This window comes from Eleutherodactylus coqui, chromosome 5 (genome assembly GCF_035609145.1).
Source record: "Eleutherodactylus coqui strain aEleCoq1 chromosome 5, aEleCoq1.hap1, whole genome shotgun sequence".
NCBI classification, from domain to species: Eukaryota; Metazoa; Chordata; class Amphibia; order Anura; family Eleutherodactylidae; genus Eleutherodactylus; species Eleutherodactylus coqui.
The window spans coordinates 17714762-17722335 of NC_089841.1; positions in this window are offsets into that span (position 1 = coordinate 17714762).

The following is a 7574-nucleotide window of genomic DNA, read 5'->3' on the forward strand; positions in this document are numbered from 1 at the left end:
TTCACAATATACAAGATTACACAGTGGTGAAGGAAACCTGTAGTGATGGCTGTTGGTTTCCTGATACATGAGGATATTAGATGTATCTGAACTTTTCTGAAGTGTTTGATACTGTGCTGCATAAAAGGTTGGTATATGAAATGCTTGGTCTGGGTGAGTGTGTGTAAGTGGGTAAGTAACTGGCTCAGTGATAGAAAGCAGAGAGGTGGTTATAAATGGTACATACTCTGATTGGGTCACCATTACTAGTACCACAGGGGTCAGTATTTGGCCATATTTTAAATATATTTATTAATGACCTGGTAGAAGAATTGCCTACTAAAACATCAATATTTGCAGATGACACAAAACCATGCCACCATTACAAACTCAATAGGAAGCCACTGGGGAACTACCATTAGATACCATATCTGAATCATTTGAGAGCGCTTTCATAGAGTTTCCTAGGTAAAATTTTTACTGAGTAGGTCGCCAGATCTTTCCCAAACCCTCCTTATTTATCCGAGCTTGGGACTAGTATATAGGCATGATTCCTACACAGCTGGGTTAGTATATTTGTATATTATTTTTAAAAAGTAGTAATAACACACATGTGAATTAATAACATTTGATGTGATCAAGTGTTGGTGAAAACGCGTCGCCTAATGTCTGCTGTATTAAAGAATAAAGTATTTTTCACACGTTAGAGCCAACATTTTGTTTTACTGCTTGCTCATTAATACCGGATGGATTGCCGGCACATCTAGAGCTCCATGTGTTTCTACGCTGGTGAACTTGGTTTTTCCATTGAACAGGAGATGAGTGCTTGTTTTTTGACTACATACAAGAAGATATAGGTGTAGGAGATGAACACATGGAATCAGGGGCGTAACTAAAGGCTCAGGGGCCCTGATGCAAAAGGTGAGCTGGGCCCCCCCTTCCATCTGTATCTGTACCCGTACCCATACCTAAACCATGCTGCACAGAGACATAACTTGAAGCTTCTGGGCCGCAATGCAAAACCTGTAACAGGGCCCCCAACTATAATGCTTTATTCATAGTACTGGGCTCCCTATATGGAAAAGAGAGGCTTTATGGGCTCCCTAAGGGTCCTAGGCCCGGGGGCAACCGCATCCCCTGCATCCTCTATAGTTACGACCCTGCATGGAATGTCTGTGTAGAAATTATGGGAGGGAAAAATAACAAAATCCTGATAGGGGTTTTCTATAGGCCACCAAAAATGAAAGAAGAAACTGAAAACGTATTATTAAAGGGGTTGTCCCGCGCCGAAACGGGTTTTTTTTTTTTCAACCCCCCCCCCCGTTCGGCGCGAGACAACCCCGATGCAGGGAAGTAAAGAAAGTTTACCGGAGCGCTTACCTTAATCCCCGCGCTCCGGTGACTTCAATACTTACCGCTGAAGATGGCCGCCGGGATCCTCTGTCTTCGTGGACCGCAGCTCTTCTGTGCGGTCCACTGCCGATTCCAGCCTCCTGATTGGCTGGAATCGGCACGTGACGGGGCGGAGCTACACGGAGCCGCTCTCTGGCACGAGCGGCTCCATAGAAGACTGCTGAAGACCCGGACTGCGCAAGCGCGGCTAATTTGGCCATCGGAGGCCAAAAATTAGTCGGCACCATGGAGACGAGGACGCTAGCAACGGAGCAGGTAAGTAAAAAACTTTTTATAACTTCTGTATGGCTCATAATTAATGCACAATGTATATTACAAAGTGCATTATTATGGCCATACAGAAGTGTATAGACCCACTTGCTGCCTCGGGACAACCCCTTTAAGGCAAATAGAAGAGGTGTCAAACTGCAAGGAATAATTTTTATGGGGGACTTTAATTATCCAGATATAATATGGGAGGATGAAACCTGTAAAGCTCACAAGGGTGATAAGTTCTTGAGAACAATTAAAGATAACCTGTACGGGAGCCAATCAGAGGGAGGGCAATCCTGTAACTATTTTTAACAAACCTAACCGGACAGAATCACGGTGGTACAGGTTGAGGGACACTTGGGAAATAATGACCACAATATAATTAATTTCCAGCTGTCATTCAATAGGAAGCCTTATCATGGAGCAACATAAAAATGAAACTTTAGTAAAGCAAAATTTGATCATCTTAGAACTAGTATCGGCAAAATTTATTGGGACAGCTTTCTCAAAAACAATAGTACAGGCGACAAATGGGGGAAGTATAAAAACATCTCAATTACCTCATGTGAGCAATTCATACTCTTTAAAAATAAAAGACCTACAAGTAAAAAGAAACCAATAGGGCTTAACAAGACTGTAAGAGGGGCCATAAGTGAAAAGAAGAAAGCGTTAATATTATTAAAACAAGAGGGCAGTAAAGAAGTGCTAAAAACATGGAGGAAAAAAACAAATGATGTAAGGAAAAGATTAAAACTGCAAAAGGAGGAGGCAGGGAGACTGACTGCCAAATAGAGCAAAAACAACCCTAAACTAATTTTCAAATATATCAACGGTAAAAGGATTTGCACTGAGAGCACTGGCCCTTTAACAAATAATGCAGGAAAAATTATAGAATATGATGGGAGAAGGTGAATCTATTTAATATTTTTTTCTTAAGTGTATTCATGAAGGAAAAAAAAAAGTCACACGAGATGCAGGGGGATAAAACAACCCTCCCCTTCCTGCAGAACATCACTTGCCTAATTCAGGAGGAAGTGCAGAGTCGGTTAAAAAGAAAGTTAAAATTGACAAATCCCCAGGCCCAGATGGAATACACCTAAGGGCTCTAAGAGTACTAGGTGATGTGATAGATAGACCGCTATTTCTTATATTTAGGAACACTACTGAAACCCGGGGTTGTATCACTGGATTGGCATATTGCCAAAGTGGTTCCAATTTACAAAAAGGGGTGAAGAAGGGAGCCTGGTAAATGCAAGCCGGTAAGTCTTAATTCAATAATTAGAACAATTAAAGGTGACCTACAAGCATAAAAACTCAGGTCACCTGATGCTCGCCTCACACGGAGGCTGGATTAGCTGGGGGACAGAGCTGCAGTGAATAAGGGAGAGCGTTAGTGTAAGTTAGAAGGAGTGTTTAGGCAGGGATCCATCTTCAAAGAACCCAACAGTCCTTATTAGGACTACAACTCCACTTTTGTGCATCAGCAGCTTGGCTGCCTGGGACCAGTAGTGCACACAAAGTATGCATAAGCGTCCTGGCTGTATACTGCATACTGTTACCGGTTCTATACAGTATACTGCTACTGGTGTACACAGACTATATAGGAACTAACAAAACTCCTCTCATTTTTCTTTTTTTTTTTTATTGGTTTTTGGCTTAAAGCGTATACAAAATACCCCTGTGTGTTTCCTATCGATCTGCACTATATAACAAGACTGTACGCAGTTTACACTGTCTATTTTTGGCTTAAAGCGTACGCAAAATAACTCACATTTTGATGCAGTGCATTATACAACATGATCAACACTAGAAGTAAGGGTCGAGGACATGGACGTGGGGGTCCAAATGAGGGTGTGGGCAGAGGCCGAGGTCCTAGGCAGGGTGAAACAGTGCCTGCTGCTGAGGGAGAACTAGAACGCCATGAATCTATGCTCACTAGCTTCATCTCACAGTTTGCAGGTCCACGTGGTAGACCATTATTAAAACCACAACAGTGCGATCAGGTGATGACGTGGATAGCGGATAACGCGTCCAGTAATTTATCCACCACCCAGTCTAACACGCAGTCCACTCACGCTAGCCAAGGGACTGGACCTGTGAATCCTCACGCTGATCCTCCTTCCTCCTAGCGTGGTCACTTCAGGAAAAGGAGAGATTCAGAACAGGCATACTCACAGAAGCTGTTCTCAGGTCCCTTTCCTGAGTTGCAAACGGTTCATGAGCCACCTGAGGAGTTTATTGTAACCGATGCCCAAAATTGGGACCTTTCACAATCTTATGGTGATGAAGGTGGAAACTTCCAAGTAGTGTCTCAAGAGGTATTTGTTGATGATAAGATACAGTTGTCTGTCAGTAAAGTTGTTTGGGAAGTAAGTCTGATGGAGGAGCAGACTGAGGATTCTGAGGAAGAGCTGGTGGATGATGAGTTGACTGACCCGACCTGGGTTGGTAAGCCTACTGAAGGCAGCGCTTCAGAGAGGGAGGCAAGTGCAGCACCAGAACAGGTTGGAAGAGGCAGTGGGGTGGCCAGAGGGAGAAGCAGGGCCAGAGCAAGTAATTCCCCAACTGTTCCTCACAGCACCTCCTCGCAGCAAGCTCCTGTGCAGAGGGCTAGGTGTTTGAAGGTCTGGAGGTTTTTTTTAATGAGAGTGCGGACGACCGACGAACAGTGGTGTGCAACCTGTGCTGCACCAAGATCAGCAGGGGAGCCACCACTACCAGCCTCACCACCACCAGCATGCTCAGGCATATGACAGCTAAGCACCCGATGAGGTGGAATGAAGGCCAGTCACCGCCTGCGGGTCACATCACTGCCTCTTACCCTGTGTCACATGCTGGCACTGAGATGCAATTCTCCCAGGATGCAGGCATGAGCATCTCCTGCCCTGCACCCACCCCTTCACCGTCCTCCACTGCTTCCACCAATGTGTCCCAGCGCAGCGTTCAGCTGTCTATAACACAAACATTAGAGCACAAGAGCAAATATGCAGCCACCTACCCGCATGCACAATTGCTAAACGTGCATATCTGCAAACTACTGACTCTGGAGATGCTGCCATATAGACTGGTAGAAATGGAGGCTTTCCGCAACCTCATGGCGGCAGCCGTCCCTCGCTACTCGGTCCCCAGACGCCACTATTTTTCCTGCTGTGCCGTCCCTGCCCTACACCAGCAAGTGTCATGGAATATCAACCGTGCCCTCACCAATGCGGTTACTAGGAAGGTCCAGTTAACCACCGACACGTGGACAAGTGCTGGCGGGCAGGGACACTACATCCCCCATGACACATTAAGGCCGACGCTTTGCGTCAATACGTCGCTTGATAGCCAGACCACCCTCAGGTCTGTTTCTCAGCATGTATTGGAGGTGGAGAAGGAGGAGGGGGAAGAGACTGCTGCCCACACTGCAGAGGATACCCGTGCTATTTTCTTCACATCTGTTCAGTGTGTATGGGCTGAAGAGGAGGAGGAGGAGACTGAGAGTCATCCTCCTAGTGAGGACAGCGATGTGTTGCGCACTGGGACTTTGGCACACATAGCTGACTTCATGTTAAGCTACCTTTCCTGTGACCCTCGGGTTAGACGCATTCTGGCCAACACAGAATACTGGGTGTTCACCCTTCTTGACCCACGGTATAAGGAGAACCTTTCCACTCTCATTCCTAGAGAGGAAAGGAGAAAGAGTGATGCAATATCACAAGGCCCTGGTGAAAAAGCTGATGCTAAAGTCCCCATCTGACAACGCTAGCGGTAGAGGATGTAGTTCAGTGGACCAACTAGCAGGGGAGATGAGAACGGGCAGCATGTCCAGCACAGGCAGGACATGCTGCTGAACATGGACTCCATACCCTGTTTCTGAGGTTTTTTGGCTTGAAAAAGACCTTAATCTAGGTTGAAACGTCGCCTACTTTTAAAACTCTGAAACAATAAAAATGTTCCTTTAAACAAACTTTTTTCATCAGTTTATGCTGCTGCCCTCTCTACGTCTTTTTCATTCAGCACCGGCAGGGGAACACTCTCCAAGGCCTTTGACAGTTTTATGGCTCCCCGGCCAGACTGTGTCACCACTCCCCAGTCTAGGCTGAGTAGGAGGGAACAGTGTAAAAAGATGGTGAGGGAGTACATAGCTGATCGTACCAATGTCCTCTGTGATCCCTCTGCTCCATACAACTATTAGGTGTCAAAGCTGGACACGTGGCACGAACTTGCACTGTACGCAAAGCCTGGATTTCCCCAGACTTCTCTTCTCCACCGGTGGAAAGCAGCTTAACATAAAGTATCTTTAAGCTGGAACTGGAGAACCATGCACCCTCTATCACCCCCAAAAAGGGGAGAAGTAGCTTGGTCTATCCTTCTCTGATGTTCCTCCTCCTCCTCCTCCTCCTCCTAAACCAGTATGTCAGCACGCTGAACAGCCAATTCCTCAGAGGGCCAAAAGGCTATGTCAAAACAAATTTTTCTGAGGGGCGCCTCCAGGTTATCGCCCCCAGTTTTTAAGAGGTTCACCACCATAGTTCAGCAAACGTGCTGGTTCCAGCTTCATACGCCCACAAATGTATCCCAGCGCAGTATCCAGCTATCTGCCACCAAGACAGAATGAATTGTCCTGGTTTGGTCACTGTAATGTTTTCATAGTACATGCGGTCTTTCCCTGGGGCACTGGTTAAAAAGCCCCTGGGGGAGAGGCAGGTGCTGGAACAGGCGGTAGCTTGCCTGTCGGTGGACCACCACCTGGATCCCATTAAGCAAGTACGAGCTCTATGTTAATAAAATATATTTTAGGGGTTCACCTGCACTCTAGGCAAACAAATTTTTCAGGGGTTCGCCTATACTCTTGGTACACAAATCTTTCAGGGGTTCGCCTATACTCTTGGTACACAAATCTTTCAGGGGTTCGCCTATACTCCTGGTAAACAAATCTTTCAGGGGTTCGCCTATACTCTTGGTACACAAATCTTTCAGGGGTTCGCCTATACTCTTGGTACACAAATCTTTCAGGGGTTCGCCTATACTCCTGGTAAACAAATCTTTCAGGGGTTCGCCTATACTCTTGGTAAACAAATCTTTCAGGGGTTCACCTATACTCTTGGTACACAAATACCCTGCACTCTCGCTCAAAAAATCTTTCAGGTTCTCACCTGCAATCTTGGTAAAAAAAAATTCTCGTTTTTAAAATGGTTGTTTTCTTCATTAAAAATGTAGACGTACTGGCCTCTGAGTCCCCCCTATGCTGGCATTTGTGGCTAATGAAATGCTGCAAAGGAGGTGCCATGGGATGGCACTTACAATTATACATTAATTTACATTAATTTGTCTGCAATTTGTCAGCTATGAAGCACAATTTTTTTTTAAATGGTCACACGGCATACAGAAACGTTTCCCAGCGTGGGTCCATATTTGGCCACTAATTCCTTTACAGTTCATGCTGTCTTTCCCTGGGGCACTGGTTAACAAGCCCCTCGGGGAGAGGCAGGGGCTGGGACAGGTGGTAGCTTGCCTGTCGGTGGACCTCTAACTGAATCACATTAAGCAAGTACGAGCTGTCCCCTTTAAAAAAATCTTTCAGGTTCTACCTGCAATCTTCGTAAACAAATCTTCCAGGGGTTCACCTGCACTCTGGGGAAAAAAAATCATTTGTTTTAGAATGGGTTGTTGAATTGTGGGGATGTGCAGAAGTACTGGCATCTGAGTCCCCTTTATGCCCACGTTTGTTGCTCATGAAATTTTGTGACGGGGGTGGCATGGGATTGGAATTATGATCATACGTTAATTTATCAGCCATTCTGATAAGCATTGTGGGCTATCACCCACAATTTCTAAGAGGGTCACTGCCAGGCCCTGCCAACCCTCTGCAGTGTGTGTCTCCTGTTCCTCCTCATCCAATACGCACTTATAAATATACATAAGGGTGCTGTGGCTATCAAGCGACC